The following is a 15,773-nucleotide window of genomic DNA, read 5'->3' as shown; positions in this document are numbered from 1 at the left end:
GAAAACGGCGTGGGTTCTGCCGTTCGGTCTCGCTAACGCTCCAGCTGTCTTTCAGGCTTTAGTGAATGATGTACTGAGAGACATGCTGAACATCTTTGTTTTCGTTTACCTTGACGATATCCTGATTTTTTTCACCGTCACTCCAGATTCATGTTCAGCACGTTCGACGTGTCCTCCAGCGCCTTTTAGAGAATTGTCTTTATGTGAAGGCTGAGAAGTGCGCTTTTCATGTCTCCTCCGTCACATTTCTCGGTTCTGTTATTTCCGCTGAAGGTATTCAGATGGATTCCGCTAAGGTCCAAGCTGTCAGTGATTGGCCCGTCCCTAAGTCACGTGTCGAGCTGCAGCGCTTTCTCGGTTTCGCGAATTTCTATCGTCGTTTCATTCGTAATTTCGGTCAGGTGGCAGCTCCTCTCACAGCCCTTACTTCTGTCAAGACGTGCTTTAAGTGGTCCGTTTCCGCCCAGGGAGCTTTTGATCTCCTCAAGAAGCGTTTTACATCCGCTCCTATCCTTGTTACACCTGACGTCTCTAGACAGTTCATTGTCGAGGTTGACTTGTCAGAGGTGGGCCTGGGAGCCATTCTGTCCCAGCGCTCCCATTCTGACGATAAGGTCCATCCTTGCGCGTATTTTTCTCATCGCCTGTCGCCGTCGGAACGTAACTATGATGTGGGAAACCGCGAACTGCTCGCCATCCGCTTAGCCCTAGGCGAATGGCGACAGTGGTTGGAGGGGGCGACCGTTCCTTTTGTCGTTTGGACGGACCATAAGAACCTTGAGTACATCCGTTCTGCCAAACGACTTAATGCGCGTCAGGCTCGTTGGGCGCTGTTTTTCGCTCGTTTCGAGTTCGTTATTTCTTATCGTTCGGGCTCAAAGAACACCAAGCCTGATGCTTTGTCCCGTCTCTTCAGTTCTTCAGTAGCCTCCACCGACCCCGAGGGGATTCTCCCTGAGGGGCGTGTTGTCGGGTTGACTGTCTGGGGAATTGAGAGGCAGGTGAAGCAAGCACTCACTCACACTCCGTCGCCGCGCGCTTGTCCTAGGAACCTTCTTTTCGTTCCCGTTCCTACTCGTCTGGCCGTTCTTCAGTGGGCTCACTCTGCCAAGTTAGCCGGCCATCCCGGCGTTCGGGGTACGCTTGCGTCTATTCGCCAGCGTTTCTGGTGGCCCACTCAGGAGCGTGACACGCGTCGTTTCGTGGCTGCTTGTTCGGACTGCGCGCAGACTAAGTCCGGTAACTCTCCTCCTGCCGGTCGTCTCAGACCGCTTTCCATTCCCTCTCGACCGTGGTCTCACATCGCCTTAGACTTTATTACCGGTCTTCCTTCGTCAGCGGGGAAGACTGTTATTCTAACGGTTGTCGATAGGTTCTCTAAGGCGGCTCATTTTATTCCCTCGCTAAGCTTCCTTCTGCTAAAGAGACGGCACAAATCATCATTGAGAATGTTTTCAGAATTCATGGCCTTCCGTCAGACGCCGTTTCGGACAGGGGTCCGCAATTCACGTCTCAATTTTGGAGGGAGTTTTGCCGTTTGATTGGGGCTTCCGTCAGTCTCTCTTCCGGTTTTCACCCCCAGTCTAACGGTCAAGCAGAACGGGCCAATCAGACGATTGGTCGCATCTTACGCAGTCTTTCCTTTCGAAACCCTGCGTCTTGGGCAGAACAGCTCCCTGGGCAGAATACGCTCACAACTCGCTTCCTTCGTCTGCGACCGGGCTATCTCCTTTTCAGAGTAGCCTCGGGTACCAGCCTCCTCTGTTCTCGTCCCAGCTCGCCGAGTCCAGCGTCCCCTCCGCTCAGGCTTTTGTTCAACGTTGTGAGCGCACCTGGAAGAGGGTCAGGTCTGCACTTTGCCGTTATAGGGCGCAGACTGTGAGAGCCGCTAATAAGCGTAGGACTAAAAGTCCTAGGTATTGTCGCGGTCAGAGAGTATGGCTCTCCACTCGTAACCTTTCCTTACGACAGCTTCTCGCAAGTTGACCCCGCGGTTCATAGGTCCGTTCCGTATCTCTCAGGTCGTTAATCCTGTCGCAGTGCGACTTCTTCTTCCGCGACATCTTCGTCGCGTCCACCCGGTCTTCCATGTCTCCTGTGTCAAGCCTTTTCTTCGCGCCCCCGTTCGTCTTCCCCCCCCCCCCCCGTCCTTGTCGAGGGCGCACCTATCTACAGGGTCAGGAAGATTATGGACATGCGTCCTCGGGGCCGTGGTCATCAGTACCTAGTGGATTGGGAGGGTTACGGTCCTGAGGAAAGGAGTTGGGTTCCATCTCGGGACGTGCTGGACCGTTCGCTGATCGATGATTTCCTCCGTTGCCGCCAGGTTTCCTCCTCGAGTGCGCCAGGAGGCGCTCGGTGAGTGGGGGGGTACTGTCATGTTATGTCTTGTCCCTGTGCTTTCTCTTCTCTTCGTTTCCTCCTGCTGGTCGTATTAGGTTACTATCTTTCTCTCTCTTTCGTTCCGTTCCTGCTCCCAGCTGTTCCCCATTCTCCTAACGACCTCGTTTACTCTCTCTCACCTGTCTCCTCTTTTGCCTCTGATTATGTCTCTATTTCTCTCTCTGTTTCTGCTTCTGTCCTTGTCGGATTCTTGTTTGCTTTGCCCTTGTCCCGTCCTGTCGTTATCTGCCTCTTCATTAGATGCTGCGTGTGAGCAGGTGTCTCTGTCCTCTACGGCCCGCACCTACCCAGAGGGACCTGCAGTCTGTTGCCGCTATCCCTGCAATTCTCCTCTACTACTAGAAGGAGGACTCCCCTACAAAGATAGAGGATTTATGTTTTCCCTGTTTGGACATCTCCTGTAAAGATTGAGGATTTATGTTTTCCCTGTTTGGACATTAAAAGACTGTTTCTGTTGAATCGCTGTTGGGTCCTCACTCACCTGCATAACAGAAAGAACCTCGATCAACTGCCACACAGATTCAAGCTGACCTTCGGATACAAGGTACGATGGTTTCAACTCACAGCATCTGTTGCCAACTCAATGAAAGGGGGTAAAATGGTGAGAGACCCAGGAGGACCCCACTGCTGAGAGAGAGACATAAGAGAGCCTGACGGCAATTTGCCAAAACACACCTGAACATGCCAAAATCCTTCTGGGAGAATGTCCTCTGGACATTGAAGACCAAATTACAGCTTTTCGGTAACGCACACCATCGCTATGTTTATAGAAAACAAAATTAAGACTTAAAAAAAATAACACTGAAATAAAGAATTATGGAGACCAAATACTTTCGTCAATTTCAACTTATTTTTAGGGAAAATTGTGAGTTACTTGAAAAAAGTGCAAGGGTGCCAATATTTCTGTCCACAACTGTAGTGTCCACTAACTAGCATCTAATGGTAGGGGGAACAAAAAACAGCGTTGTCAGTTGGGCACAGCCACAGAGACATGAATTGTTGTCCTACCAGATCCACAAGAAGGTTCTACATAGTGTATCCCTCTGTCCTTCAACTGTTGATGGATGTGGATGTTCGGTTCAAGTCCCAGGCTCCCAATAATGACTGTCATGATTATTTATTTACATTGTGAAATGGCTAGCTAGTTAGTGGCACTAATAGCGTTTCAATCGGTGACGTCACTCGCTTTGAGACCTTGAAGTAGTGGTTCCCCTACAGAAAAAGACGCGGCTTTTGTGGAGTGATGGGTAACGATGCTTCGTGGATGTCAGTTGTTGATGTGTGCAGAGGATCCCTGGTTTGAGCCCGGGTATGGACTAGGGGACGGATGGGCGAGGGGACGGTCTGAAGTTAAACTGTTGCACTTACATCAGCCATTTCTTCAAGTTTAAGAAACATGCAGTGGTGAAACATGACTATAAGACAGGAACTAGGCCTTCAGAGGAACCAAAAAGCTTCCAATACCTTGTATCAAACTCAAAAATCAAGAAAATAACAGAAAACACACCATCACCGAATGTTATGTTCTGTATTCGGACCATTCTAGTTCTAGCAAAGCAATGCTTTTTGATGACATTGTGAATGAATCAAACAGGCCTGGCTATGCTTTGGGCTGCCGCGCACACAGAGACAGAACCAGCATGGATACAAAGCATGAAATTGTGTGACCATCAAAACAAAGGACACACTGTTTAAACAACCTGTGAATCACATTAACACCAATAGCAACAACAACAGTGTCACCTCAAAGGTGACAGGCTCATGGTGCTGAAAAGACAGCGACCGTAATACCTATGCACTCCATGGCACTGAAGGAGAGAGAGTTTTGGTCAAACACATAGACCGGGCCGATAAACAGGTGACAGCAGTCACACACAGCATCAAATAATGCTAAAGAATAAGCAGCCCATTCACTCTAGTAGGTCAAAATGAAATGAACAAATCAGCTGTTACTTCCCATTGCGAATATATTTTATAATGCTCATTCCACTCAACTGTGATCTAACGTTTAAATGCAACAATGTTTCAGTCATTATTTTCAAAGGGATAGCTAACAGCAAGCGAGCTGCATAAACAAACAGTGCCACGCACCAGATGATGATCATTTGTAAACTACATTTGAAAGAAGTTTGAAAGTTAATCTTGAAATGGTGATGCTAACAAATTAGCAACAGCATCCACCTTGAAGTTGATAACAGCTGCTGCAGCCTCCATCACCATTGTTACACTACTACAACACAAGCTAGCTAACATTGTCACACTACTACCACATAAGCTAGCTAAAGTTACTAGCTCAGGAAATCTACCGCTCGCGCCACTGATTATTTTATCTCGCGCTGTCAGTGTTGAATGGCAGAGGCCTTCTTTCCAGCTTCTGAAGGCCTAGTCAATGGCTGGCTGAGCTAGCTAGATTTTTCTACCCAAAGACCACCAAAGAAAATCCTGATTGGATATTTTTTTCTCTTCACTATTAACCCTTCTCTTTCCAACACAAACTGAAGAAATTATATCAGAAGTTAATTGCAATTATTATAAAGATGAAATAGAAATACAAAATTTTTATTTTTTAAAATAAATCCTTAGACCTCTGAAGGCCTAGAAGGCCCTCACGGTTCCCCGCTGGAAAAATGTAGTAATGGACAGAGCCTGGAGAAGAACTTGCTAAGGTAATGAGAGTGGAATATAATAATTGTTTTCTATTATTCACCTGGTTTCTATGGCAATATCTGTACCCAATGATCCCCCATAGTGACTCTCAAGTACCACTTGAAGTGTCTCATTGACCCGGCCGTTTCCCATGACAACCCTCAATTCAACCTGAATTATAAAGTGCTATAGTAGCCTACTGTTATCTTGGGAAGTCATGTCACAGCTTCACAGCAGTAGTTTACAAATCAATTACAAAGTCCAAGTAATGAAACCTTCCTAAAATATCCTTTGGTGTCCAACTGCTATGATGACGATACACCCAAAGCCCTTGTAATGATAGTTACACCCAAAAGCCCTAGATTCTGATAATTACACAATGACAGTGTAACTATCAGAATCCTATCGGAATCCTATTGGACTACATTTTTCTTATTGGAAATCAAAAGTGATCCTATAGGATTCTTGCAATCCTATAGGTAGACTTAAGTTATTTGATTCGATTCTTGTTCAGGCAACTTCTTGTCTTTGATTTAGACATTACAATATAACATACAATGCTACATACAATGTTATAATAACACAACATTTTGAATGCACAGTATCTATACAGTGCTGACATGCAAATAAAAACTATAAGGAAATGACATTTTTAGGTACAGTAACACAAAGATAAGAGCATTTCTGTCATGTAATATATAATAGTCAGCTCTGCATACAAAAAAACAGAATGTTCCCTTTAACTTCTTTATGTTGGGATAAGTGGAGGACAACAACCTGAAGATAATGAGACCCCCCCCAACTCCTTCCTCCCAGGGTTGTACCACTCATCTCCCTCCCTACCTACCTGCCCCCCCCCCTTATCTCCCTCCTGGATGTAACTACCATTTTCAATCTAGTGACACACCTGATCCAGATATTGTGAAAAATGTAAATATGATGACCTGTGCCACTTTAAGATTACATCAAATTGTTAATCAAGCTCTATGCTGTTTGGCTGTAATCCCACATAGTACACCATTTTGACACACATGTGAAGAACATTGCAGACAATCTCAATAAGTTACACAGCTATTGTTACTTGTTGGCACAATAACTTGAACGTGTGATGCAGATGCACCAGATGCAATTGTTTACTCACATTATGTCCCTTGTACCATGGGGGGGATGGGGCTGCTCGAGACAGCTACTGGGTAGAGGGGATATTGCCGCGGTTCCCCACTATAAGGTCACCATCTAAAGTGGCAATGGTGGTAGTTCAATATTCGTTGATTATGATGTTATTATACAGTAGTTCACATGTGTTACTGGCCACATTCATACTGTAGGTACTTTTATAAAAGGTTTGGAGGGTGGGTGCTCCTTATATTAAGCAGTGAAGTTAACTATAGTGTATAGCCATGGTTTGAGGATAAATCCTCTCGAATGTAATGTAAATATCTATACAATTGCGATCAACAAAATCAATAGAAATCCTATAGGAGAAAAAAAACATTGAATTCTTAATGGGTCATAATCTCACTGATAAGTCCTATCAGCGTGCTGCTGTAGCGGTCTAAGCTCCCGACTCCGGACCACATGCCCCCTCGGCGACAGGGGTTTGAGCCAAGGTTCGGCTGACTGTCTGTGCCCTTAAGCACTTTCTGTACCCTTCTCTATATCTGTCTCCACACCTCTACTTACATCTGTCCTGTAAAAAAAATAATAACTCTCATCTCCTGAAAAAAAATATGTAAAAAAAAACAAAAACATTTGACCTACAGTATAGGATTCCCCCCCCTAAAGAAATCTTATCAGATTTTGGAACTAGTCCTATTGTACTCCTATAAGATTCTAAAATAGAATCCTAAAGGTTAGGGGCCCACTTTTGTGAATGCATTTGATTTGAATGACTGTACATTTTGGCAGGGGTGGAAAAAGTACCAAATTGTTATATGTCATGACTGTCCTGATCAGGTCAGGTTACAGGAGACCACAACCCTACAGATTATCTCTCAACCCCAACAGAGGAGGAGAGATCTAGGGGTCTGAAGATGTGGGGGGTTTTATGACCCCTCACGTCCCTGTTAAATCTCAGGCCACAGACAAATTCCTTTGTCCTGTTACTATGGAGAACCAGCCTCAGAACATTAAACATGAAATAAAGGGACTTTGGAGCAATGGTTTCCATCAGCCACAATGGTGGTCATGACGATAGATGGAATATGAAAATGTATGTCATTCTTGTTTTGTTATTAAAGGTTAATAGATGACGTTATTACGAAAACATGTTTGATGTTTGATGTTTATACATTGTACGTTGTATGGAAACTATCCAAATCAAAGAGAATGTTTTGGGGAAGATGAAATGTTAGTTGTCTAAAATTGGATTTGAATATTATCTAGACCTTGCCTCATTAACTTGGTACGCCCAGAGAATTGCCCAAAAGGCAGTTACGCCCACTTCTGACCCAAGGGTATAAAACCTGTGAGTATAGAATTTACAGGAAGACTATGTGACCCCAGCTGCAGCAAGGTCTAAAAAGTCAACGAACCCAGAACGCAATGCAAGTTTAGAGACAAAGAAATCCTTTTCTACCCAAGCTACGGATGAGTGGTGTGTCTTCAGTAGCTGTGTCTTGAATTCAAGTCGAACCATCTAGCCTCCATCTCCCATCGAATCGTGGTATCTAAAGGGTTTCATTCCTATGCTGTGAGCTCAAATCAAATCAAATCATCAAATCAAATGTTATTTGTCACATACACATGGTTAGCAGATGTTAATGCGAGTGTAGCGAAATGCTTGTGCTTCTAGTTCCGACAATGCAGTAATAACCAACGAGTAATCTAGCTAACAATTCCAAAACTACTACCTTATACACACAAGTGTAAAGGGATAAAGAATATGTACATAAAGATATATCAAATCAAATCAAATCAAATTTATTTATATAGCCCTTCGTACATCAGCTGATATCTCAAAGTGCTGTACAGAAACCCAGCCTAAAACCCCAAACAGCAAACAATGCAGGTGTAAAAGCACGGTGGCTAGGAAAAACTCCCTAGAAAGGCCAAAACCTAGGAAGAAACCTAGAGAGGAACCAGGCTATGTGGGGTGGCCAGTCCTCTTCTGGCTGTGCCGGGTAGAGATTATAACAGAACATGACCAAGATGTTCAAATGTTCATAAATGACCAGCATGGTCGAATAATAATAAGGCAGAACAGTTGAAACTGGAGCAGCAGCACAGTCAGGTGGACTGGGGACAGCAAGGAGTCATCATGTCAGGTAGTCCTGGGGCACGGTCCTAGGGCTCAGGTCCTCCGAGAGAGAGAGAAAGAAAGAGAGAATTAGAGAGAGCATATGTGGGGTGGCCAGTCCTCTTCTGGCTGTGCCGGGTGGAGATTATAACAGAACGTGGCCAAGATGTTCAAATGTTCATAAATGACCAGCATGGTTGAATAATAGTAAGGCAGAACAGTTGAAACTGGAGCAGCAGCATGGCCAGGTGGACTGGGGACAGCAAGGAGTCATCATGTCAGGTAGTCCTGGGACATGGTCCTAGGGCCCAGGCCAGTTGAAACTGGAGCAGCAGCATGGCCAGGTGGACTGGGGACAGCAAGGAGTCATCATGTCAGGTAGTCCTGGGGCATGGTCCTAGGGCTCAGGTCCTCCGAGAGAGAGAAAGAAAGAGAGAAGGAGAGAATTAGAGAACGCACACTTAGATTCACACAGGACACCGAATAGGACAGGAGAAGTACTCCAGATATAACAAACTGACCCTAGCCCCGACACATAAACTAATGCAGCATAAATACTGGAGGCTGAGACAGGAGGGGTCAGGAGACACTGTGGCCCCAACCCGAGGACACCCCGGACAGGGCCAAACAGGAAGGATATAACCCCACCCACTTTGCCAAAGCACAGCCCCCACACCACTAGAGGATATCTTCAACCACCAACTTACCATCCTGAGACAAGGCCGAGTATAGCCCACAAAGATCTCCGCCACGGCACAACCCAAGGGGGAGGCGCCAACCCAGACAGGCCGACCACAACAGTGAATCAACCCACCCAGGTGACGCACCCCCCAGGGACGGCATGAGAGAGCCCCAGTAAGCCAGTGACTCAGCCCCGTAACAGGGTAGAGGCAGAGAATCCCAGTGGAAAGGGGAATCGGCCAGGCAGAGACAGCAAGGGCGGTTCGTTGCTCCAGAGCCTTTCCGTTCACCTTCCCACTCCTGGGCCAGACTACACTCAATCATATGACCCACTGAAGAGATGAGTCTTCAGTAAAGACTTAAAGGTTGAGACCGAGTTTGCGTCTCTGACATGGGTAGGCAGACCGTTCCATAAAAATGGAGCTCTATAGGAGAAAGCCCTGCCTCCAGCTGTTTGCTTAGAAATTCTAGGGACAATTAGGAGGCCTGCGTCTTGTGACCGTAGCGTACGTGTAGGTATGTACGGCAGGACCAAATCAGAGAGATAGGTAGGAGCAAGCCCATGTAATGCTTTGTAGGTTAGCAGTAAAACCTTGAAATCAGCCCTTGCTTTGACAGGAAGCCAGTGTAGAGAGGCTAGCACTGGAGTAATATGATCAAATTTTTTGGTTCTAGTCAGGATTCTAGCAGCCGTATTCAGCACTAACTGAAGTTTATTTAGTGCTTTATCCGGGTAGCCGGAAAATAGAGCATTGCAGTAGTCTAACCTAGAAGTGACAAAAGCATGGATTAATTTTTCTGCATCATTTTGGACAGAAAGTTTCTGATTTTTGCAATGTTACGTAGATGGAAAAAGCTGTCCTCGAAATGGTCTTGATATGTTCTTCAAAGAGAGATCAGGGTCCAGAGTAACGCCGAGGTCCTTCACAGTTTTATTTGAGACGACTGTACAACCATTAAGATTAATTGTCAGATTCAACAGAAGATCTCTTTGTTTCTTGGGACCTAGAACAAGCATCTCTGTTTTGTCCGAGTTTAATAGTAGAAAGTTTGCAGCCATCCACTTCCTTATGTCTGAAACACATGCTTCTAGCGAGGGCAATTTTGGGGCTTCACCATGTTTCATTGAAATGTACAGCTGTGTGTCATCCGCATAGCAGTGAAAGTTTACATTATGTTTTCGAATAACATCCCCAAGAGGTAAAATATATAGTGAAAACAATAGTGGTCCTAAAACAGAACCTTGAGGAACACCGAAATTTACAGTTGATTTGTCAGAGGACAAACCATTCACAGAGACAAACTGATATCTTTCCGACAGATAAGATCTAAACCAGGCCAGAACATGTCCGTGTAGACCAATTTGGGTTTCCAATCTCTCCAAAAGAATGTGGTGATCGATGGTATCAAAAGCAGCACTAAGGTCTAGGAGCACGAGGACAGATGCAGAGCCTCGGTCCGTTGCCATTAAAATGTCATTTACCACCTTCACAAGTGCCGTCTCAGTGCTATGATGGGGTCTAAAACCAGACTGAAGCATTTCGTATACATTGTTTGTCTTCAGGAAGGCAGTGAGTTGCTGCGCAACAGCCTTTCTAAAATTTTTGAGAGGAATGGAAGATTCGATATAGGCCGATAGTTTTTATATTTTCTGGGTCAAGGTTTGGCTTTTTCAAGAGAGGCTTTATTACTGCCACTTTTAGTGAGTTTGGTACACATCCAGTGGATAGAGAGCCGTTTATTATGTTCAACATAGGAGGGCCAAGCACAGGAAGCAGCTCTTTCAGTAGTTTAGTTGGAATAGGGTCCAGTATGCAGCTTGAAGGTTTAGAGGCCATGATTATTTTCATCATTGTGTCAAGAGATATAGTACTAAAAGACTTGAGCGTCTCTCTTGATCCTAGGTCCTGGCAGAGTTGTGCAGACTCAGGACAACTGAGGTTTGGAGGAATACGCAGGTTTAAAGAGGAGTCCGTAATTTGCTTTCTAATAATCATAATCTTTTCCTCAAAGAAGTTCATGAATTTATCACTGCTAAAGTGAAAGTCATCCTCTCTTGGGGAATGCTGCTTTTTAGTTAGCTTTGCGACAGTATCAAAAAGGAATTTCGGATTGTTCTTATTTTCCTCAATTAAGTTAGAAAAATAGGATGATCGAGCAGCAGTAAGGGCTCTTCGGTACTGCACGGTACCGTCCTTCCAAGCTAGTCGGAAGACTTCCAGTTTGGTGTGGCGCCATTTCCGTTCCAATTTTCTGGAAGCTTGCTTCAGAGCTCGGGTATTTTCTGTGTACCAGGGAGCTAGTTTCTTATGAGACATTTTTTTAGTTTTTAGGGGTGCAACTGCATCTAGGGTATTGCGCAAGGTTAAATTGAGATACTCAGTTAGGTGGTTAACGGATTTTTGTCCTCTGGCGTCCTTGGGTAGGCAGAGGGAGTCTGGAAGGGCATCAAGGAATCTTTGTGTTGTCTGTGAATTTATAGCACGACTTTTGATGTTCCTATATATATATATATATATGAATGAGTGATGGTACAGAGCGGCATAGGCAAGATGCAGTAGATGGTATCGAGTACAGTATATACATATGAGATGAGTATGTAAACAAAGTGGCATAGTTTAAAGTGGCTAGTGATACATGTATTACATAAAGATGCAGTAGATGATATAGAGTACAGTATATATGTATACATATGAGATAAATAATGTAGGGTATGTAAACATTATATTAAGTAGCATTGTTTAAAGTGGCTAGTGATATATTTTACATCAATTCCCATCAATTCCCATTATTAAAGTGGCTGGAGTTGAGTCAGTGTGTTGGCAGCAGCCACTCAATGTTAGTGGTGGCTGTTTAACAGTCTGATGGCCTTGAGATAGAAGCTGTTTTTCAGTCTCTCGGTCCCTGCTTTGATGCACCTGTACTGACCTCGCCTTCTGGATGATAGCAGGGTGAACAGGCAGTGGCTCGGGTGGTTGTTGTCCTTGATGATCTTTATGGCCTTCCTGTGACATCGGGACATCTCAGCTACAGAGCTGTCTGTCCTCAGAAGACCCTTCCAGAGCAAAGGGTGAGGGAACAGACTCCTCAGCCCAAAAGGACAATCAGGACGATCAGGGAGGTGCGGCCGGAGTAGTGCGTCATCGAACAGCTGAAGGCCTACGCAGAGAATCCTCGGAGATCATCCCCACGTAATTACATCATTATATTCTGACCCATAAGAGCGGCAGTATGGGGCAGTCTAAAAGTATTTGGTTTGAAATATACTTAAGTATCAAAAGTAAATGCAATTGCTCAAATATACTTAAGTATCAAAAGTCAAATTAAAAGTATAAATAATTAAACATTCCTTATACTAACCCTTGTGTAGTCTTAACATTCTGTATACTTGCCTTGTCCTAAGGGTAAAAAATGACCCACCTTCACTAAACCCCTAAAATAAAGAAGCTTAATTGAATTTTAAACCCCAAATCTATTTTGCATGAAGAAACAACCTGTCATTCATCCCAAACTTTGTGAATATCTTGGTTTTCTCTCTTCACAATGCAGAAAGACTGTATTTAATCAGTGGACACCACAAATTTGTATTACAACACACCTGTCATAATTGCTTTCTTTACTCAAGTAGAGGTTTATTATTATTATTATTATTGCTAAAGGTATTGCATAGGTGTAAACATACATTTTTTTAGCAAGTGATAGCACTTCTATAGCCTAAGAAAGTAGCAGAAATGTTTAAAAAGTAGTTTTGAATGCATTTTATTGAAGGGAAACAATAACAGTCTTGAACTTTTTGAGCAACATGTCCTTATATACTGTACAATCAGGAATTCAACTACAAAATACCAGTCTTCTCACATTTTATTAACCATTTCCCCCACCGACAAGGTGTATAAACAACAACAATAAATAAGAATAAAATAAGATAATAGATGCAAAACTAAAACGTGAAGAACATAAATCAATCAACTCTAATTAGCACATGTAGGACAGTATGCAGTGTGTGTGCATGGACTTTACAGATGTACAGTGGGGCAAAAAAGTATTTAGTCAGCCACCAATTGTGCAAGTTCTCCCACTTAAAAAGAGGAGAGAGGCCTGTAATTTTCATCATAGGTACACTTCAACTATGACAGACAAAATGAGGAAATACAATCCAAAAAATCACATTGTAGGATTTTTAATTAATTAATTTGCAAATTATGGTGGAAAATAAGTATTTGGTCACCTACAAACAAGCAAGATTTCTGGCTCTCACAGACCTGTAACTTCTTCTTTAAGAGGCTCCTCTGTCCTCCACTCGTTACCTGTATTAATGGAACCTGTTTGAACTTGTTATCAGTATAAAAGACACCTGTCCACAACCTCAAACAGTCACACTCCAAACTCCACTATGGCCAAGACCAAAGAGCTGTCAAAGGACACCAGAAACAAAATTGTAGACCTGCACCAGGCTGGGAAGACTGAATCTGCAATAGGTAAGCAGCTTGGTTTGAAGAAATCAACTGTGGGAGCAATTATTAGGAAATGGAAGACATACAAGACCCTGATAATGTCCATCGATCTGGGGCTCCACACAAGATCTCACCCCGTGGGGTCAAAATGATCACAAGAACGGTGAGCAAAAATCCCAGAACCACACGGGGGGACCTAGTGAATGACCTGCAGAGAGTTGGGACCAAAGTAGTAACAAGGCCTACCATCAGCAAGGGCATTGAAGATGAAACGTGGCTGGGTCTTTCAGCATGACAATGATCCCAAACACACCGCCCGGGCAACGAAGGAGTGGCTTCGTAAGGAGCATTTCAAGGTCCTGGAGTGGCCTAGCCAGTCTCCAGATCTCAACTCCATATAAAATCTTTGGAGGGAGTTGAAAGTCCGTGTTGCCCAGAAACAGCCCCAAAACATCACTGCTCTAGAGGAGATCTGCATGGAGGAATGGGCCAAAATACCAGCAACAGTGTGTGAAAACCTTGTGAAGACTTACAGAAAACGTTTGACCTCTGTCATTGCCAACAAAGGGTATATAACAAAGTATTGAGAAACTTTTGTTATGACCAAATACTTATTTTCCACCATAATTTGCAAATAAATTCATTAAAAATCCTACAATGTGATTTTCTGGATTTTTTTTCTCCTCCTCCTCTTCTAAATCATTGTTCTCTTGTTCCTCCTGGACATCTGAAAAAATCAGATATATGACCTGTTGGCCACTGAAACGTGCACTCATGGCTTCAGCAGAGAGAACTGGGGGGACTGTCATCTGCAGCACCTTTATCGACCCCCCATTAGTAAACAATGATTTCAAGAAATGCTTATTTTGTCTGAAATGTTGTTTATTTTGTCTGAAAATACTTTTACTTTGTCCGTGAACTTCAGTCATGTGTGGGGTCGTGGAGGGGAGGTGCTGCACATGTGTGTGTGTGTGTGTGTGTGTGTGTGTGTGTGTGTGTGTGTGTGTGTGTGTGTGTGTGTGTGTGTGTGGTTTTTGTGGTGTGTAAATGGTTTTAGAACTGCCAGGTCAAAAATGACCCTAAGACAATCTTTGTACCCAGGGTGATGTACAGCTTTCATGGAAATATGGACAAAGGCGATGTTTCACTTTTTCTAATGTTGGGGTCACTCTAGGAAGATTCATCCAATTTCCAGTTGAAAAAAAATAATTTAGAGGGTTTTCTCTGCTGTTATACATAGTGGCAGGCCATTGTTTACCCTTATGAAGGGTTAATCAAACCAGACCGTACCATTTTCTTTCTTTTTTCATTTAAGGATAGCCAGGGGCACACTCCAACACTCAGACATCATTTACAAATGAAGCTTGTGTTTAGTGAGTCTGCCAGATTAGAGGCAGTTATCTTAATAAGTCTGTGAATTTGACCATGTTCCTGTCCTGCTGAGCGTGCAAAATGTAACAAATACTTTTTTGGTGTCAGGGAAAATGTATGAAGTAAAAAGGGTATTATTTTCTTTGGGAATGAAATGAAGTAAAACTAAAAGTTGTCAAAAAATATAAATAGTAAAGTAAAGTACAGATACCAGCAAAAACTACTTAAGTATTTCAAGTATTTTTACTTAAGTACTTTACACCATTGGATTTTGAAATTCTGAATGTATTGTATCTCCCCTGATTGTACCACACACAAAATAGCATGATCATGCAATTATTTATTTTGAAATTTTACTGTGAGTGTTGAAACCTCTGAAGCACTTTAATGTTGAGAACATCTCTAAAACTGCTATTGGATTCAAATCAAATAAAAACTATTGGAACCAGTCCAAATGGACCCCTATAGGATTCTATAGGAATAAACTCCTATGGGATAGGTTCTAAAATCGGATAGGATTTACTTTTGGATTGTAATAGGATTTTTCTATTGGAAACCTTTAGGATTTTTTGACTAGGGAGTTGTTCTCACACCCTTTTGTGTGTGGTACAATCAAGGGATATACATTCAAATTCCAAAATGTACAGGTATACAAATCAAATGCATTAGTCAGACGAATTGTATTGATTATGCATATTTTATCACCTCAAATGACAATACAGTTACAGCACTACAATGACAAAGGTCACAACAATACTAATCACACCTTGTTTGCTTGGGCTATATCCTTTTTTTCATAGTTGTGGCCTATTGAACAATACATAATGATACAAACAAGGTGCAATATATCGGCCACAAATAGCAGTCAAATACAACATGCATGAAATCACATTTGACTTGACAGACAACAGCAGCATTGCAACTCTATCATTTAAATGCACCCTGCGACTTTATAGGCATATAAATAAATACATATTCGG

General features: G+C 43.2%; 1 long non-coding RNA gene across 1 annotated transcript in view; it reads left to right on the top strand.

The window, feature by feature from the left end:
• Window positions 1-15,773, top strand: part of LOC135564660 (uncharacterized) — a 529,018-nt gene that overhangs the window by 69,691 nt on the left and 443,554 nt on the right. The window lies entirely within an intron of this gene.

This window comes from Oncorhynchus nerka, linkage group LG26 (genome assembly GCF_034236695.1).
Source record: "Oncorhynchus nerka isolate Pitt River linkage group LG26, Oner_Uvic_2.0, whole genome shotgun sequence".
In the NCBI taxonomy this organism is placed as follows: Eukaryota; Metazoa; Chordata; class Actinopteri; order Salmoniformes; family Salmonidae; genus Oncorhynchus; species Oncorhynchus nerka.
Note: the sequence above shows the minus strand (reverse complement) of the source record. Positions and strands in the feature narration are given on the sequence as shown.